This window comes from Homarus americanus, unplaced genomic scaffold (genome assembly GCF_018991925.1).
Source record: "Homarus americanus isolate GMGI-L3 unplaced genomic scaffold, GMGI_Hamer_2.0 scaffold46197, whole genome shotgun sequence".
In the NCBI taxonomy this organism is placed as follows: Eukaryota; Metazoa; Arthropoda; class Malacostraca; order Decapoda; family Nephropidae; genus Homarus; species Homarus americanus.
In genome coordinates this window covers 2273949-2295645 of record NW_024723050.1, presented here as the reverse complement: position 1 = coordinate 2295645, position 21697 = coordinate 2273949, and the positions used below count along the sequence as shown (strand labels likewise).

Here is a 21697-nt window from a genome sequence, read left to right as displayed (position 1 = left end):
AGCATGTAAGGAACAGGATGATAATTATGTAAAGGAGCATCACCAGTGCATCATTTCATGCCAGAATAAAATGTGATCCCTGTTACTTTCTACAACTAAACATAGCAACATGGTGATAAAACATAAAGTATTATCTAATGGTGGTCATTTGGGATTTAGCTGGACAGTACAGTACAGTAATTACATTAGGTGATACTGTAGTATTGTAGTTCATGCTTAATTCAGGTTACAAAAACTTAATAAAATAAACAAAGACAATAAATATGACAAAGTTGTTCTTTAACATCCACAATCTTTCAGTCATAACACTTGTATTGCTGAACAAGGCCAATTGATGCACTTCAATTAACTATACATGAAATGCTTTATCACCTTAAACAGTACAGTACAGGGGGTCCCAGACTTACGAATGTCCAACTTGCAAATGCCCGCCGTTACGAAATTTATGTATTTCATTGACTCGATGACTTATTTTCTACTTTCATTTTCTGTATTTTGTCATTCGATTTCATCTTCTGTATTAAATTAAGTGATCTTCGGTGTATATGAGGACTTAGGCTATGATATAATGGGATTTTAAACATTGTTCGGTAAGTACAGTATGCACATAACATGTGTTCCAACTTACGTACAAATCCGACTTACAAACGTCCTCAGGAACAGAACCTGTTCATAACCCGGGGTCCCCCTGTATAGGCATTTTTCCCTCAAAGTAGTGGATTAGGTTTGAGTCATGTATTAACCCTTTCACGTGCAGTAGTTTTGTTAAGACATGAAAGAAAGGTTGTAGCGTAGTGTATGTGGCCAGTTGTCTAATTTCTCTTTGTGTTTGTCTATTTTCTCTTTGTTAGGCTCACATACATGTAGGAGATCTCGCACTAAGGATGGAGGTGAGAAAGGAAACTCACAATGGCGTTTTCTTTATATATATATTAAATGTACAGAGCAGCCAGGTGCTGGGAAGTTGCTGCTTGGTAGAGGAGTTGCTGTGGAGGAGCTTCTTTAGAGGAGGTTTTCTCTGCTTAAGAGCGTGGTGTTGTCTGCCCTCACGGCGAGGCAGGAGGGTATTTCTATCTTTCTGCTGGATCAAAAATTGAAGAGCAAAAGTGAGAAACACTGCTGATTGGCTGATATGAAGGCGGCAAGTGACCAATCACCGTGCAGTTCAAACGTGAGAGCTGATTTGTGGAACTCGCCGCTGATTGGCTGGGAAGCGGACAGCAAGTGACCAATCAGCAGTTGTAGAGGAGAGTATCCACTACAAGGGACCTTTGAATAAAACAGCTGGGAATTCTTTTCGGTGACTTCTCTAAAGGGATTCCAAGCCTGTGTGCTCTGCAGCATGGGATTAAACTGAGAGGGGAAGGAGGGGGGGAAGAGGGATTATGAGGTGATATTCCCTTTTTTTTTTCATCTAAAAAACTTTGTCAAACAAATGCTGTGACTGCTGACCAATATCTGCCCACCCCCTGGTCACAGGTCATACTCCCCCACAATACTCTAGTGGTTCCTAATTACCGGTACTGTACAGTAGTTCAGACTAATGAAGTACAGGGGGCTCCCCAAATTCGCAGGGGTTAGGTTCTCAAAATGGCAGCATATCGCCAAATCCACGAATAACATTTACAGACCGGAGAGGTGGGGGACATTTTTACTTGCTTACAAAGAAATGTATATTCCCTTTATGTGTTTGCCCTTAGGACAATTATATATTTTACCTGTATTGTATATACTGTATGTGTGTGAACACACACACACACAAAGCACATACAAATAAATAATTGGAAAATCCTCTCACAAATAATCAGAAACACATTTATTAAAAATGTGACAGTCTATCTTCAAGTCCGTGCTCTATTACTAAAGTAATAAAGCACAGACTTGAGGGAAGACTGTCACATTTTTAATAAATGTGTTTCTGATTATTTGTGAGAGGATTTTCCAATTATTTATTTGTATGTGTTTTGTGTGTGTCTACACATACACACACACACACACACACATATTTACAATACAGGTAAAGGAAATTACTGTCTCTAGATCGAATGGCTCCCTGTCCCAGCCGCAAAAGTGCCAGCAACTTTAAAACTACCACAGACATTCTTCGGTACATCCAGGGTGTCATCTGCAAATAATAGAGGACCGCGAAATAAAAATCCGTGAACTTGGGGGGCCCCTGTACTGTACAGGCATCCCCACATTATGGAATGGATGCATTCTTAAAAAAATTGACCATAATGTGAAATTCTATACCAAGAAACCCATTACTGTATACAGTATACTATACACTGTACAGTATTTGAGATGCATTCCTACAGGAAATATTTTTGGCCAAAAGACTAAAAAGTCACAAATGAAAAAAAAAATCTTGAACACATGTTAATTTGAAAATTAAATACCAATAGTTTATGATCACTTATTGTACACATTATAGATGCATCAAGGTCTATTGTTTTTGTCACCTGGCTAAGTTTTTCACCTGCATCAAACATCTGTAACACATCAAGTGTGACAGTACTGTAGTAGCACATCGACTCGTACTTGATGGCCTCTTGGAAAAGAGCAATACTGTACTGTACTGTACTGTACTGTACAGCACACTGGACAGTCTCCAATACTGTATCATATTGTACCTATGTGTGCGAACGAAAAGTGTAAGGATCACACATCGCAGTCACTTGCAGATGTGAACAATACATACTCAGTACCCATGCTTGTTGGTAAGCAAAGGCATTTTATAAAATCCAAAGAAAATGACTGTATTTTAATTAATACTTGTTGTTTTACACACTTTTGTGTTAAAAATATTAAAATTAACCTCATTTACATTAGTGCAAACTTTTGTTCTATACTGAATTTAGTGGAAATGTGAGAACCTTTTCACTGATATGCTGTACTGTACGTGCTATGTTATATGGTCACATAATGGGATGAAGCCAAACTCCCTGTACTGTACAGTATATGAAATGCACAACTGTGAAAAAGGTGGCAATAAAACACACAACAGCTGCAGAGTAGCTGGTTGTGCCAGTCAGCTGACCTGGCTGCCAGTGCCTTAACCTGTAGCCCACAAATTTCATTGTAATCACTGCTAAGTTCTTAGCTACAGTATGATATTAAAAAATACCCAAGAATAACCATGTATACTATCACAAAATTCTAAAATATAAGAGGCGTATAGAATAGCAAGGGCATATGTCTGAATACCCCAGCTAAGCTCAATTTTAAGGCTGTACTGCATGTTTTCTGCCCTTGTTTCATTACTTGGGGTTGCTCCATGGCAGAAATCATTATCTGATAGAGGATTGTTGGAGAAATGGACTGACATTGAAAATGAGAAATTGAGCAATCAGGTGATATGCCTCTGCTATTCTAAATGCCCCATATACAGTAAACACAACTACACCAGCAACAGCGTTATGTGGCAAGAAGCGGTGGTGTTAGTGGGTGAAAGAATTACATTGCTCAAATTTACTCAGTTTTATCTATAGTGCCATAAAAGGATATCATGTTTACTGTAAAAAATACCTGTATCTTAACTAAAAGAGGCTGGATGTGGTGGTGCAAGGAGAAACATTGTACTGCACAGATTTGAGGTCTGGATTTAGGCCTATACTTGCATAGGCTATCCAAGATTTACACTATTGTAATGTAAGTAGGCCTAGACAACCGGAAACTGAAAATATCTGAAAACCGAGACAAAATCAGCCCCAAAGTTTTCAGATAAAGATCTTATAGCTGTAGTCACCCCTAGATGGCTCTGCATTTAAATCTGCTGCCATCAGTTGTCTCAGAGACCAGGGAGGATTCAAGTCAGGAGCCATCAACTTATGAGCTCACTAGGTTCAATTCTGAATTTAAGCCAAACCAATAATGTGTGTTACCAAAACCAGCACAGGGTGGGAAGGGTAGATAATGAGTCAAAGTATATTGTAATCAGCCATGTTGAGTCTCCCAGAATCCAACCAAGAGAGTTCTAGTTAACTTCAGTCTCTATCAAGAGGAAGAAGGGAGAGTATTCGGGTCACTTAATTCAATCCCATTCATAAAATGGAACTTCCGGGATCAATCCAGGTGACTTGTACAACTAAGCCCAGGTAGAAAAATGGAAGAGGTATAAAAACCAAGTTGCCTGATTCCAATTCATGGAAACAAAAATACTGCATTCAAAATACTATTGTTATAACACGCCCCACTAGTGAAGTTCACCACATAGCTATAGTAAATTACTACACAGTACCATACTACTATTTCAAAACTACCCTTATCACTCTCCAACGGCACACAATCCACCTGCATTAGTTGTCCAGATGTTGACGACTAAAAGCTATGGGTTACAACTAGACATCTCTTAATAGGATGGACCTCCCTCTCAAATAGGTCATGTATGATACAATATCTCTGGGGTTATTTTCCCCGGGGGATCATAATTGTATAATTTAAATCACTGCTGCAAATTCCATATGCTTCCCAATTACAATCATGGGTTAAAATTACTGACTTAATAATAGATAAGGCATGACAATGTTTATAGGCCTAAGAGAGGGGTTGACATCCATCCTCCTCTTACAAAGTGTGGAACAAATTTTTAATGTGCACCAATATCAAGGTAATGTTCGGATGTACACCACCAATAGAACCAAAAAAGCTATACCCCTTTATAATGTACAACATTCTATTTGAAGTTACTATAGATATGCAAGAAGTAGAAAAAATATTGAAAACAAAGGATAATTAACAAGCTGCACTGCTTAAGATGTTTATTTAAGAGAAAAAAAATAAAGTCACCAACACTGACAATATGCATGGCTGGAAAAATTAAGTCAAAGGCACTCAGGGAACACTGAGCCAGATGCTTTGAGTGTTAGAATACAAAAGTAAAGGGCACATACAAATCCCCTTCTAAGAGCATGAAATAGGAGTAAACAAATTCCAGATCACATCCGACAGTCCTTTAGCAAACCGTGAAAACATCGAGACAGGCGTATCTACTGCCATTGTCATCCACCACAAACATATTATCAATTATCTAAATAATAATAAGACCCTATAAGATAAACTTGATGCATAGTGTGAGGTGAAGATTCACCACTTGTGTACAGGGTCCCCTCTCTGCTGAATAAAATTGTGCGGCATCAGCCAAATAAAATATTAAACATGGTGTCCCCATAGTGAAGGGGTTATTATCAATTAATGACATAACTTGTAAACATTATGGTGGAGTGTATTCCAAGTGACATCAAAAGACTTTCAGAACAGACTCCTAACAAGCCATAACTGTGGACATAGTGCCTCAAGGTGATCCCTATGTAGTAGATGCAGTAATGAGCAGTCAACATTGTCTGACGACTATTCCCAAATATGAGCACTGTATATGTACTGTACTGGGTACCAACCTCACTGACAGAAATTTCTAATTTGTCTGCGATTTGTTAAATTTCATGTCAAATATGTCTGATTTTTTCCACTACAGGTTGTACCTCTCTAGTCCGGCAACCTCGGGACCTGACCGGTGTCGGACCATGGAAATTTCCGGACCATGGAAATTCACCCTTGTCCTGGATAGATAGTGACTTGTGCTTACGCTTGGAAGCACTAGCGCCACTTTCTCTGCTTCATGGTCTCTTTGAAGACATATTGAAGGGTTAAATGTCGTACAGTGGCTTCTCAAATTTCGCGAGTTTTTAATTCGACGTTTTTTATTTGAACACAAAAAAAATTACACGATTTAAAATTTTGGCAGCGGAAACTCAAATTTCGACGGGTTTGAACGGCCCGCCAACGTTCAGACGACGTGCACAATTATGTAAACAGCGTCATTTCTCTTATGTACAAAGGATTCATTATTGTTTATTACTGAATGTCGTTTTGATTGAATTAGTGTTTATGTGTGCAAAATGAGCAATACAATTCATTAATAATACGTAGAATATTAAAACACACGAGGAAATGAGACAGCATTGTTTTCGTTGATTACAAAACCAGTGACTGACTGGTTCTACATATAAAATTGAAGAAAATAAAACCCTGGTTGTAGCTGTAGTAACATTGATATGGTTGTTTTAAGTAACGTTATTTTATGTTAATAAATGGAACAATAGAAGTAACTAGCCATAATGGTAAAGAAAAAAAGAGATATCGCGTATGTAAGTGCGCACACGTGAAAACATATCGTCATTAGATAAGAATATGAAAGCAACACTTATTTACTGTTCATATATATTTTAATTAATGTTTCTGAATTTTTTTTTATTGAATTAATGTTTGTGTGTGCAAAATGAACAATACAATTCATTAATAATTCGTGGAATATTAAAACACAAGAGGAGACGAGAAGGCTGCCGGCATTGTTTTGGTTAATGTTCACAAAACCAGTGACTGATTGGTTCTACATATAAAACTGAAGAAAATAAGGCCCTGGTTGTAGCTGTAGTAAAATTAATGTAAAAAAAATTAATAAGTTCTTTGAAGTAATGTTATTTAATGTTAATAAATGGAACAATATAAGTAGCTAACCATTAATGGTACAGAAAAGAAGTGAGACTGCGCGTATGTAAGTGCGCACATGTGAAAACATATCGTCATTACTCTACATAATAATATGAAAGCAACACTTATTTACTGCTCATATATATTGAGGGGTTAAATGTTGTACTCTGTATAGACAAACAGAGAGAGAGAGAGCAGCTGAGCTGCCGGATGTAAACAAACTTTGATTTCCCGCGGCTTTGTTGTTGTTGTTTTTTTACGGGGATTAGCCCGCCCGGGCATAGGTCACTGACCCACATTGGGGCCTGAGGGGCAAAAAATTGAATACTCCTGTAGTAATAATAATAATAATAATTCAGATAAGTAAAAAAAAAAAAATAATAATAATAATAGCTGCCTATCTACCTATTGGGCAAACTAAAATCATTCCGGACCACAGAATGCCAGACTAGAGAAGTACAACCTGTAGTTTATAGTCACACAAAGGCTTATTTACCATATTTACACAAATTTTAATACTAACTTTAAAGTTTATTTTGAAGAAAAAAAATCATGTAATGCATGTATTCAGGCAACCTACAATATAGAGCTAATACAAAAAATCATGAGGCATGATCAGAGGTACAGGAGTTGCTAGGAACACTGTACGATCTGGGGAAAAATTCTGACCTGGCTCAGGTTGAGTGATGCACAAGCTTATTCATAATTTTTGTCGTTTCTTGTCTTGTGAATAATATACAGGTTGACAATCCCTTATCCAAAATCCTTGGAACCAGATGCATTTCGGTTTTTGGAATTTTTCGGATTTCAGAATTTTTTTTTTTTTTTTTGTACAGGGATCAGCCCACCCGGGCACAGGTCACTGACCCACATTGGGGCCTAGGGGCTAAAATATTATAATTATAATTATTATAATAATAATAATAATAATAATTCATAGGTCTAGGTCGTTTTTCTCACTTTTGATCTTTTTTTCATTCTTGTATTTTTGTTATTATTATTATTTTATTATTACAGTATTATTGTTATTATTATTATTATTATTATCATCATACTTATTTTATTTTTGTGTATTTTTTATTAAAATTTTTATTTACTATGAATAATTACAGTAGAAGTCCAAAAATCCGGACTGCTTGGGGATTGGGTTGGTCCGGATTTTTGGATTTTCTGGATTCTCAGGCAGTACTTTTAAAATTCAAATTTAAGGAGGAATAAAGAAGAGATGAACAGGTACATTTTGATAGTTTATTCATTAGCAAATACTGTATAGCATGCTTCATTTATCAAAACGAGCAGTTTTAAGGAAAAAGCTGTGAATTCTAGAATTTTATTCTTTGCCTCTTTTATACCATAAATTGTAGACTTTCCAATGTCGTATGTTTCCATTAGAACAGTATTGCTCACACCATGTTCTAGTCTCTTAATTATTTCAAGTTTGTCACTCAATTACACGTGTTCTTCTTTCTCTTCACACAACGAAGTTTATCTACTTAAGGAGCCATTATTATGGGCTAGTACAGTACTCTGTAAATGAAAAGGTTAGTACAGTGGGGTATGCTATAACGAATCTAATTGGTTCTAGGACCTTGTTCGTTATAGCATTCGTTCGTTATAGGATTAATCCGTTCCAGGCCCCCAAATACAACCACTTAACACTGAAAAATATAATATAAAATTGTAAAAATTGTAAAAAAGTGCATAAATATGCTTCTAAACCCCTGAAATAAAGAATATCATTAATACTTGTAATAAAAAAAAAAAAATAATAATAATAATAATTAAATAATGTTCGTTGTAGGAGTTTCGTTTGTTATAGCATTCTCAATTTTATAGGTAAAACTGTTCGTTATAGGAATATTCGTAGTAGGATCCGTTCGTTATAGCATACCCCACTGTACTCAAAATTACATACGTTGTCAGTTTGATTGCTCGTTTTAAAGTGGCGACCGCGTGGTTGCTTGTTGTCGCTGTGCAGTCACGCATGCGCACATACACACAAAAGCCCGCTAAAAAAAAAAAAAATATGAATTTCATAAAAGTCCGGATTCTCGGGTGGTCCGGATTTCTGGCATCCGGATTTTTGGACTTTTACTGCATTATTATTACTGTATTATCATTATTATTATTATTATTATAATTATTACATTTTCACCCCCCTAGGCCCCGATGTGGGTCAGTGACCTGTGCCCGGGTGGGCTATCAATGCTCCACAAAAAAAAAACTTTCGGTTTTCAGAGCTTTTCGGTTTTCGGAATTTCGGATAAAGGGTTGGCAACCTGTACAAGACAAGTTACAACCCAGACAGCCAGCCACCAGATACATATTATGGTTTGTTTGAATATCTGAGTGATGTTCAAAGTGAAAACAATGATGAAAAATTTGCAGATTTAAAAAATATACAGAGAGGATGATGATGACACTGACGAGGAACATTAAATCTGGAGAAAAAATATCCAGACATGTCAGTGCTCGCCTGCTTAACAAATTTTGTTCTCGGTCATTGTGTCTTCCTGTAATTAATTAAATTTAAATCAAGGCGAGCTATATTTATTTCCGAGTCCAGATACAACAATGAGTAACAAATATAAAACATTACATCTCTCTGAATTCAATATAGTCAATCAAAACAATGAAAAATTGTTATTTCATCTTCAAAAATTTGTCTGATTTTCTTTCAGATTTGTCTGCGAGTAGATCGCAGATAATTCTGTCAGTGGGGTACCAACACAACCTGTAGGCATCACAACTCATATGTCAAATAGGCCTAATACACTGTTATATTCCAATGACTCTTGTTCCAACTACTCAATGCAAAACATTGATAACTGACAAACCAATGACAATAATTGAACTAAGGAATCCATGAAGAATGTAAATCAGTTACAATAGCCTAATACACAAGAATGACTTAATACAAAATGTCCAAATGAATGGTCTAAAATCACCACACCCAACCTGATATATAAACATAATTTACCATCTAAACTGAAGCTCATCTACCTTGTAAGAGATCAACTACTGTACTGTACAGTACATACTTCACTTTATTGAGTTTCACATTAACGATTCATCACAAAAACGACAGTACAGTGATCCCTCGGTTAACGAGTTACCTTCCATAAGATTCTTAACTTCGGTTAACGAGCAATCCCTCAATTAACGAATTTTTACGAGCCGACCTCAACATGTTTTCCCTTGCATTTGGTGGTCCACCAGCTGTAGTAATAGTCTGCCAATACAGTAATCGGTTTTAGGGCTTAAATTCCTTACTATTTTAGTAAATATCAAGAAGTTTATACTATATTTTAAAAGTGTAATATTAATTTTTTTAGTCATTTTAACAATTATTGAAAATAATTGAAGGTAAGGAAACTACTGTAGTTTCATGTGTGCCATCCAGCCTGGCAACACACCAAACAGGTGCCAGTCTCTCTGTCTTTTCAGTGGAGGTAACATCTTGCTTGAGACTCTCTTCAACTAAATGCTTTTTTTCTGTGTTTGCAAGCAAATTATTGGTCATTTTGAAATTTATTTTACATATTGACAATATAAGAAAATAATCTTGAATTACACCAAGAGAACTAAAATTTTATGGGTGAAATGGCACCAAGGGGTGACTTCTCTTCCACCCCCATTCTAATTCCCATCATCATCATCATCATCCAGGAGCCATCTACATACACACCTCAAAGTAAGTGTACTTTTCTACCTTTTTTGTTGAATTTAGGCAATTTTCGGTGAGCTGGAACCAATTACCTAAAAACCCATTGAAAGAATGGTTTCAGTTAACGAGTTTTTCGGTTAACGAGCAACTTGCTGGAACGGATTGTGCTCGTTAACCGAGGGACCACTGTAATGAAATGCGACACCTCAATACATTAACGATACATTTCAACACAATAACGAACAGTAGCACAAGTTGATAGTAACTTTGGAAGGCCATTTTGATGGCGTCAGCGAGCGGGGTGGTTTGTTTTGATCAGAGCGTGTGAACAGGTGGTGTGGTGTAACCTACTCACTTATCTGTGACGACACTGTTGATGATAATGTTCAAGATTTACCTGTGTGTGATGTGTTAGATGAATTACCACTAAACTTCACTAGCTTTGAAACTGAAGGATCAGTTGGTGGTGGTGAGGAAGCAGTGCAGTGTGAGTGTGGGAGCAGGGACAAGGGGGCACTAACACCACACTCCCCCTGCCTCGGATGACAGCAAACAGTCTCATTAAGCAGTTCAATGAGTGTCTTAAACTCTAAAGGTTATAGAATTTCCACCCGAAACTGGCCCGTAAGCCCCGCCCCTCGTTTATAGCTACAAAGAGCCGACTGGTTCCCCTGAGCATTTAACCTCCTCCCGGACTGCGTGTATATAAGTGCGTATTTATATTGACCTTTTATAATGAATATTTAAAATTTTCTCAGCCTCTCTGAAGTGCTAATGCCTTGAAATGAATTGCATTTTGATAATCCAGATACTTAACCTTATTTTAGATAATAACAGGTCTGCTTACCAATTGTGAACACATTTAGTTTAAATTTTCTATGAACCAATCAGCTATTAGTATAAAAGAGGGGCAGGGCCTATGGGCCAGGTTAGTGTGGAAAGGGTATACTGTAGTTAATATGAGTTATTAACTCTGCATGCAGTATTAATGCGTGTGAATAAGAGGCTGTAATTTTTTGTAGGGTTATAGGGGGTGAAAATGTCTGAGGGCTGGTACCAATTGACCCATTTAGCATGTAAACTATACTCACCATATAAATGATTTTCACTTTAACGACCGTTTTCGTGGTACCAATTAGTCATTAAAGTGAAGTATGGACTGTACTCAGAATATTGCTCATAAGACAAATTTTCAAACACACAGAAGATAACCTTTATAATTTTAAGACTGTACTTTGTAAGTTTAACACCATTATAAATGTATTAAAAGAAATACTGTACAATAATAAGTACAGGCAGTCCTTACTATACACACTCCAACTACAGAACAGTACAGTATATATATACAGTATATTATTATACACAAACTAATAAATTACTCTTTTAAACACTTTTCACTATGCACTCAATATAAGGCGATGGGGATATTAGTGAGAACCTCAATATATAATTAGGGAATGATACATTTTCTGCGGTAACAATATCTCCAGTCTGTAGAAGAGAATGAAGAAAAGCACTGTAATGGTCAATACCTACTTAAATAATAAAGCATGTGGAGCACAGTTTTTAACACTATGCGTAGTGGGAGAGAAAAGGGAGAGGAGCGCCTGAGATGTAGGGCCCACGCATGGTACTTACTGGCCCAGCCGCCTCCCCAGGTCAACAATGATACTGTATCCCCCAGCCAGCACCAACAACACCAGTACAGTACTTGTCCAATATACACCCCTTCAATTACAGTACAGTACAGTACTACTCTACAGTATATATAATTATCTTTCCTAATATCGATAACGACCAGGCATCTTAGGAAATTATTCCTCCTCCTCTAGACTCTGGAGATATTACCACAGAAAAAGTATTTTCATATACCTGTACAGTAACATACAGTACCTGTCAAGGTTGACACTAATATCCACATCACCTCATATTTTCATTGATCTATGCATTTTTTCCTGTTGTGCAGATTTAAAAAATGCTCAAGCTACTTTGTACTACCTGTACATCACTGCTACAACTGGCACCACTCAATCAATAGTGTTCACTGCACAGGTGCTACTGTTTTGATAATCCAGGGCATCAGGTCAGGGACCTATCCTTCATAATCAGTGACTTTAGTTGTTGGTTATTTTTATCCTCTCCTTTGTTAAAGGAATGAAAACCCCAAAGTTACAATCTTTGAAATTTTCTTTAATATCATGGGAAAATACCGAGGTGCTGGCACAGGCATCTGGGAGTGTTTCAATGTCAGTTGGTCAGTGGCCTGGGTTGTGTAAAGTAATATATCCGTCAGCCGGAACAATTGGTGCAGAGTACTTCCGGGAATGAGAGATTTCCGGATAATGAGACGACTCTCTCAAAGCCAGTAAAAAATCCCCCATCCTCAGAATTTTCCAGGTTACGGAAAAATAATCGCGGAAGTTCCAGATATTGCTCATTACCGTACATCATCTCTCGAACCCAGAAAAATATCTCCCTCCCTGTAAATTTTCAACATTTTTGGAGTACCTGTACCGGAAAAATTTTCTCATAATTTCCGGAAAATGCGACCGATTTTTATCTGTCAAACACAGAAAAAACTCCCCCACCCTAGAATTTTCTGGGTACCGAGAACATTTTCTCAGAATTTTCCAGAACATTTGCCCCTCGCATAATCGTTCCCAAAGCTGGAAATTTCCCGAAAATTCCAGCTTTGGGAACGATTTTCCAAGGAAATTTCAATTCCAGGTATCGGAGTGTTCCGGGTAAGAGGGATTCCTGCTAATGGAGATATTAATGTTTAGAAATCTACCAAGAGCAGGTACAGCTAGCTTCTGCTCCAGTGTCCTTTCCTCTGCACAGATTACCTAAGAGAAGTTTCTTGGGCGAGATAAACAATACATTGAATGAGTCACAATCATCCCCCACAATAAGTAACTCCACTTTTTTGTCTTGTTTTAAAATATTATGGTGGCTATTCATTGATTTGTTGAGTTATGTCTTTTGTATTACAGTACTGTACAGTATTCTCGTTAGGTGAGATTACATAAGGTGTCTGAAAATTAGCCTAAAGGAACAAATTCTCCATTTACAATATAACACAATGCCTTTGGGAAAATTGCTGCCATCATATTAATTTATACATTATACACTATTTCTATGGGAAGCAGCCCTTTTATATACCGTAATGATGACTGCCTGTACTGTACACAAATCTGGTGTAACATTCCAGTGTTGGGACTGAAAGGAAGTACTGTATGGTACAGCAATTACATAATGACCTGTATTAAGCACATACACAAGTTATATACAGTACAGTAATTGTTCATGCATTCTACAGTAATTTTCCTAAATACTGTACAGTAATAATTAAAGTACTGTATCTGTACCTACACCCGATTCAAAACAATTTGAAGTTTTACTAGCAAAATATAATTTATATATTTAGATTAGAATATTCTAAACATCTCTATAGATTTACAAATAATTTTTTTTCTTCTAAATTTGTCAAAACTTTACTATGATTTAATGGTACTGAGCATTGTGTTACACCTGCTTGAGAAATCAATTAATATTAGATACAGTATTACAGGTTGAGCCTCCCTAATCCGGCACCCCTTGGACCTGACCGGTACCGGACTATGGAATTTTCCGAACCACAGGTGGTCTTTGTAAAATACATAGTATTATTGTTGTCACACAGTTTTAATGTAAATGATATAAGTAAATATGCATGCAAAAGGATAAAGATATATGAAAATGAAATACCTGTACAGGTAATGTATTTCAACTACAGTAACATAATACAGTACATATAGTGTAATTGTAATAAACGAAAATAGATAAACAATAATTCGCTTTCTGTAAAGAAGAAAAAATTAAATAATAAAATAAAGAAAATAAAGAACAAATAAGGAAAAATTAAAAACTATAGAAATAAAATAATTACAGAAAAAACATAAATGTAATAAGCTTACTAACTGAAAATTAAATAAGCAAATTATGAAAATGTAACATTGGGGTTACGACTGGGGTCTTGGCTGGGGTGACATCTGGGGTCTTGGCTGGGGTGACTTCTGGGTACTCTAAGTCATTGTTTGGGTCCTTGTGTAAGATGACATCTGGGGTAGCAGAAGTAGATGCAATAGGATGTTCAGTTTTAGTGAGTTGCTTGCTGGTCTCTGTTGCTTTTTTGAACCACTTATCCAAAGTATTTTGTTTCAAGTACAGCTCCTCCCCGACTTACGACCACCCACACTTACGACCTGCCTCAGTTGTACCACAATTTTGTCAAATTACGTATTTTCGAGTCCTAACATCAGTTCACGGACAAAATTTTCGTTTGTAATTCACTTTAAAATAACCAAGTACAAAAACCCTGTCCTTAACATCCTTTGTGCTGACACATGCCACTTCTGTTTCTTTGCTAAAAGTTTTGGGATCTGACACTATTGTGCGTGCATTATACAGTACTGTATTAGGGTGTCATAATGGATAATTTTTTTTTTAGTTTGAAAAATCGGCCCATGGTATTAATGATGTAGTTCTATGTGCAGAACCATGTGATATCTTCAGATTTGAAAAGTTTTCATTTTTTGCTAGGTTAATTTTAACTTGAAATCTTAGGAAAATTCAGTATTCCCACCCTTTTACCAACACCACTAAAAAGCTTATTTAAAGTAAAGTAAATGTATCAGGTTAATTTATTAGGATGAAAATGATCCAGAATAGTGAAACGAATGATCTTGACAACATTTATTAAATTTAATATTCGCTTTCAGCATAAAATCATCCAAATGCAAAAACCGGTTTTACCACTACGGTGTTGCTGCTTTTCATAGAGAACATGTCTTTTCTTACTTCTGTTTTCTACTCATCTGCCTCTTTGGATGTACCTGGCTTTCGGATGTAGCCTTCCCTCCTCTCCTGGCTGTACCGTGTGACTGTGGCCTGGCCTCACTTGTTGTACCTGAGCGCTCTATACTCTCTTCTGCAGGGCCAGGCAGGACATGCATGGGGTTGTCCAGAAAGCTCTGACCCCAGACATTGGTGAGGCTGCAGGTAGGCACTGCCAGCCTGGATGTTATCAGATCCTATGAGATCTGATGAGGTCTTAACTTTCGTCGGCTTCAGAGTCTTCCTGACCCTGAAGAATCGTCACCAACTGATTCGTCATGCCCAGATCCTCTCATAAGTCTCATATCCAAGATCTTTTTGACTGCCACTCTGCTCTCCTCCTCATCCTTACTGCAGAGCATTGTCTGCAGAACTGCCTCGGGATGAGCATACCAGGAAGATCTCCTCACAGTCTGCTCCACAATCTGAACAACCTTCCTTGGCTGACTCCTCAGGAGCTCAAGCTGGAAGAGAACACGCCTCGGACCTTCGGAGAACGATGACTTGACCTTGGTGTCGAACCAATTTGGCAAGTAGACACTCACGATGAATTGGACAATAAGTCTCAGGTTGTGAAGCTTGTTCCCTTTCAGTTTATGATGAGCGACCCAAATTCTGCAGAACCTGAGAGCCGTTGTGAGCCACCTAGAATGTGAGACTGGACCTATCTGCAGGTAAGCAAGTCTATAAGGCATGACCCCAGTTTTGAGGGCACTGCAAATCATGTAACCATAGTACTGGTCAGTACTCAGGTCGTCAATGACAGTATGTGCAAGCTCAACGAGTGGAGGGCCAACTGTGATTTTTTCAAAGCTCGGATTTATTTCTAACTCAGTGGCAGAGTCCAGCATCTTGTCAAGAGGACCAGACCATCTGTTGTTTGAAAGAGTCTTGCCATCAGCTCCTGGATCAGATGTCTGGTGGCAACTCGTTGGTGTGGAGGTCTGCGACAATCCCGGAGCCAGCTTCACTCCCAATCTTCGCTCTATCCTGTATGACCCCGATTTGCAACCCTGTTAATTGCGTGTTGGTTGCTGTCCCCTCAATGGCCTGCGAGGTCTGGTCTCGTTCCTCTCTCTGAGCCAGTTCACAATGTTATCTGCCACTATCTCAGCTGGTTTCTGATGTCATCTTTCTCTGGGTGAAATGCCACAAATACTTCCCTCCTGGTTCACTGCAGCAGTAGTGTTCCCTCCTTCACCATGGCGAGGAACAACATCCCAGAATCTCAACAAGACACTTTAGTGTCATCCTCTCTCCCATCAAAGAACAAACAATTGATTCCATTTTCTCTTATCCCCTTATCAAACTCCTCCTCTAGGTTACTGACAAGTTTCTCCTGAGCTCTCCTTACTTTGTTATGATCTATCACCAGGTGAACATCATCAGGTGTTATCAAACCACCGTCAATCCAGGCAGCTGTTGCTATCTCTGCAGTTTCTCTGAGACCAGTGTGGTGTCGCATGCTGGCCAGAGCTATGCTCGGGATATCTTTCCTATTTCGAATCTTATGCCTGGAAGGCTTGGGATCATTATTTTCTGCTAGGGACAAAGTCACTCACCTGGTCAGCACTCGGATCAGCCATGGGAAGCTATTAGCCTGAATCAGCTTGACTCCATCGGCTCTTACCACCCTGGGCCTTCTCAAGCCCTTTTCCTCGCAAATTTCTTTCCTTCTGTCTCTCTGTGGCAGCCTGTCTTGACCGGAATATCTTGCCAGAAATCATGAGGAGCCCTATACTGCTAAAGGCCTTCTCTCTGTGCTTTGGACAAATGCCAGTTCGATCACAGGAATCTTCAGTTCACGCCAGAGAGATGTGGGCCTCGGATTTACAGTCACGATCGCATCCAAACTCAGGACAGAGAACAATTGGGCACTTGCAAGTAATTATGTCAAATAATTGGTCCAGTTGCTTGGCAAAGCTGTCCTTAACTGCAAGTTTTCCTCTCCCAAGAGAGATATCTCTTGCCTTTTCCCAACTGGCTAGCAGTCTCTCACTAATCTTCTTCTGACTTGTTATGACTGGAGGCTTGAACTGAGCGCTAGCCAGAGTGTACTGTGCCAAGACAGCTTTGGTCATATCACTGGCAATGTCTTTGTTTGTGTAAGTTCTTTGGTTCTTTTCACTGATTTGCCTGATTAAAACACCGTATCTCAAAGCATCTTCAATGTAGGCCAACTGACTTCGTGAGCTTCTCCAGACCCAAGATAGTGACTGAGATGGCTGATTTTGGTTCGCCCCTATACAAGCAGCCATCGCAAATATTATCAACTTATAAATGCATCAGAATCTGGTGTTGAAAAAAGATATAGTTGGGTTGTTAAAGAATGAAGTCAGAAAGCAATGTTCACTATTTAATTGTAATGCAATAATGCAGCTGTACGTTAGATTTTCGATAAATTTCACGCTAAAATTTACCTAGCAAAAGGTTGCAAAATATTGAAACTGAAATTATTTTCTGTTTATATACACTAAAATCTACCAAAAAAGTGATGGGCCATTAGTTTTAGCTGATCTTCCCTCCTATGACACACCCTAGTACTGTATATCTGCTCGGGGGATAAATTGTCATGTGCAACATACTGTGCAAATTCCTCAACGAACTTAGCAACTGCTTCAGTATCTGCACTTCCCTTTTCCCCACATATACAGTGTAAGCGAATACCATGTCTTTTTTTTTTTTTGCAGTCATCCCACGGAATACTCACACTCATGCTCGTGCTTTGTGAAATATTTTTGCCTGTGCAATTAACATCTCGCCCGACAAAGGAAAACGTTCACTGCGCCTAAGTTTGAACCACTGTATAAGAGCACCGTCTAAACCACTGTTTTTCCCTTCCTTCAGTGTTTTCAGCATATCCATATACTTCTTAGTGTCAGATTCACTGTAAATCTTAGGGATTTGAAGTTTTTGCTTCTTGACATCATTCACTGAAGATGATCCAACATTGTACACTTCACATAATGCACGGACCAATACGCCACTGTCCAGTTTCTTCAACAGTTCCACCTTCTGTTGTATCGATATAGATACGTGTTTGTGGTGTTTGGAAGCATTTCCTGCACCAGTATCACCTGCTGGTGGCTTAGGAGGCATATTAGGGGTAAATAACAAGTGAAATATTACAGAAACACTTGAAATACCTAGGAACGCACCAAACTCCACGAGGACCAGATGTAAACAAAGGGTATGCCGAACCATGGATACTAGCGGCCGTCCGGCAAACAAAAATTTTGCCGGACGACGGGAGGTGCTGAACAATAGAGTACCGGATTAGGGAGGTTCAACCTGTAGTAGTGTACAGTACAGTATCTGGTAATTTAACAATAGTATACTGATACAGTAGATACTGAAAAATCATTTAAAGCAACCAGTCAACTGTTGTTGTGCTCAGTTTTTGCAAAGCTTTCAGTGCATGCTGTAGTGGATTCTTAACACTGAAGCTGAAAAAAAGGAATCAGAAGTACAAGTACTATAAAGGTTGCGCTTAATTATACCAGCTCAACAAGAACCCAATTAGCATACACCTGGTGTACCTTCCCCATCATTGTTTTGTTTTTACCAAGCTAAGGTTTGTATGCTCGTGGCTGCTTATCACTCGTTGTCTTCCACACCATGGAAAACATCTCACATACATGTATACAGTACAACTAGGATAACACCACAAGGCAAGTCATTTCTTGTGTACCATTCCAAAAATCCACAGTTGTCGGTGAGCCAATAAAAAGCCTGGATATCAAAGAAAATTTCTGAGAACTGGTTCATGAAATGTTTGTGTGGAGGTGAAGCACTACTGCCATGACTTTAAGCTAAGTTTCATGGTCTTACTCCTCCTCAATGATGTTCTGGGTCACTCCTACATACCCAAATGACATGTATTCAGCCCAACACTACTTTTTTCATTAAAATTCAACCTATGTATCAGGGAGTGATACAGTACTGCACTGTAGTAACATTTAATATGTATTATTTTAGACAGGCATGCACTCAGTTGCATGAAGCTACAGGCAGGACCAACAGGCCATCTGTTCAAGATTTCTAGCATTAATACAACATCCTTAATGCCAGCTTACCTTCACATAGAAAACAAAAGAAGGTGCTGGTGAATAAACTCATTTATGATGCTCACTCAGTCAAATTTATGGTTATTAGAGTGTGCATGAAAACTTAATAAAGTATGCAAACATAATGAAAAGAGGTATTTTGGCTGCAGCTGGTAATACAATGAATGATGCTTTACAATTGAACATACTACCTTCATTTATATTGTTTTCACTTATACCGGCCTCTTCTAGGTACATAACCATAATATAAACAAGGGTTACCTGCACTCCAAAGAGAAGATGATGAGCATGTGTTTATTACAAAGTGTTGACTCACATAGAAAATCAAACATATTCTTTTACTAAACTGAAACCAAATTCAGGAGTAATGGGCTGTTGGAACACAAACAAACAAACAAAGAAACACACACACTACTACTAATACTTTGCCGTCATTCAGATTAAAGTACGACATTCATCCAAGGATGACAGGATGATATGAATTTTTAAAGGAAGTCACCTACTTTGGTGAGCTCTGAGGTGGCTCAAAAGGCTGAAACAGGACCAGTAGGATTGTCCACATGTAGAGGGCTACATCTAGTGGTGGCCGCATCTTTCCGGTGCCAGTGCTTATTCACCTTGGCATGTAGTCGAGCTAACTCAAAGGTATTCACACCTTTTTGTGTGGTGCTTGTGATCATCTCCCCAGTGAAGGGGTCCATTTGGCACCTTTTCAGGTTTCTCTTAAAACTATTCTTATACCTTTTTCATTACCCACAGGCACAGCTGCTTTGACAGTCTACTGTAATCTACACAGGTAATGTGGCCTGTCCAACATAGCTTGTCATGGATATGTCTGTCTCGATGCTCCTACAATTCGTGTCAGTGAGAATACGTAGACTGTTGATGAAGGTTCTCAAGTGCTTTGAGATATTTCATGTATGTGACCTATGTCTTGCTGCCATACAACAGGAGGCAGAAGCCCAGTGGTTGATATGCATACAACTTCGTAGATAATTTTAACTCCCTTCAGCTGATGACACGGGTTCACGATCTGCCAAAGGCCTGAGATGCTCATCTGATACAACATTGGATCTCTTAATCAATGTCAGCAGTGGTGGACAGGTGGGAGTCAAGGTACTGTAAATGGTTAATGTTGGAAAGGGTGGTCCTGTTAACCTGGATGGATGGTGGAGGTGTGGCTGAACCAGGGACAGGTTGGAACAGAATCTATGTCTTGTGTACATTCACCTCATAGACAAAGTGTACAAGCACATCTGTGTGAGTGCTCAGGATCTCCTGTAGGTTGGGCTCAGTGTGAGCCACAAGGGTGAAGTCATCTGCATACTCAAGTTCAATGATGGAAGCAGCCAATACCTTTGTCGTACACAAATAAAAAAATAAAAAATAAATCCCTTAGCATATTTATAGATGGAAAAAGATTCCAGAGAAAACTTTTGAAAAAGTAAAGGAAAAAATTGAGTCACTAGTTTTTACCAGTACGGTACTGTATTATGAGAGTACAGTACTGTAGTGTACTGTATTATGAGAGTACAGTACTGTACAGTACAGTATTATAAAACTGGTTAATGCCAGTAAGCTGAAAACAGCAGAAATAAGGAAATTGATATATCATATCCAGCCAAGATCATAAGGATGATAATATATTTCACATTGTTAAAATATGGCTGTCAGTTAAAGAATTTAGGTTTGGAGACTGACCTGAGTTACAGCTGAAATTATCACAAACTAATCCCAATGGGGATAGAGTCTTTGGCAGAAGACACACTCAAATAGATCAAGTGAAGGTTAGTAATAATGAGAAGAACATTATCTGAGGAAATGTAAACCCTGTACAAGAAACTGACTATTATCAAATTATAAACAATCAAGAAGTGTAACACTTTGAGTCAGATCTAGCAAAAATTAATGCAAAAGTAAAAGCATTCATTATATGTACAGCACAGGGAGTGTAAACAAACAAGCAACTTAAGACTTAGCTCACAAGTGATAATTCAGAAAATTTCAGTGTGGTCAGTGCAGCTGACTCATTACATAACTCCTGTTACACTTTTCAACACCATCCATACTATAATACCTGCAGTAGAGGTCACTTGATCCAGGCTCGGCTATAAAATGAAATTCTATACAATAACCAATCCTTCATTTATATAACATTATGCCTGCCTTGGATAACCAAAGCTACGTATATTAGCACTCATGATACTATATTAACCCTACAAGCACTCATATGCCATACAGTCAAAATTCATAAAGGTCTCATCCAGATATTGACTCACAAGCACCTTTGCTGACACCGAAGCTTAAAATAGACTTTGTAGATATCCCACCCAAATATACACCTTGAAAGAAGCAATGCCCCACAGGTCACACCCCTGAGGCATGTCTGAACGAGTGACAGCTTTTACAACAGTATTTATTAAATACTGGCTGCGTTCCTCAGGTTCGCCAAGGTGGAGAGACAGGAGAAAGCACATGACCACCCACAAGGTCATCCGTACCTCCCTGCCAAATTTCTGCTATCTTCAAAACTGTAGAAAAAAAAGTATATATATATATATATATATATATATATATATATATATATATATATATATAT

General features: G+C 38.1%; 1 protein-coding gene across 3 annotated transcripts in view; it reads right to left on the bottom strand.

The window, feature by feature from the left end:
• Nucleotides 1-21697, bottom strand: part of LOC121863255 (menin-like) — a 74539-nt gene that overhangs the window by 38945 nt on the left and 13897 nt on the right. The gene's annotated exons all lie outside the window — the stretch shown is intronic.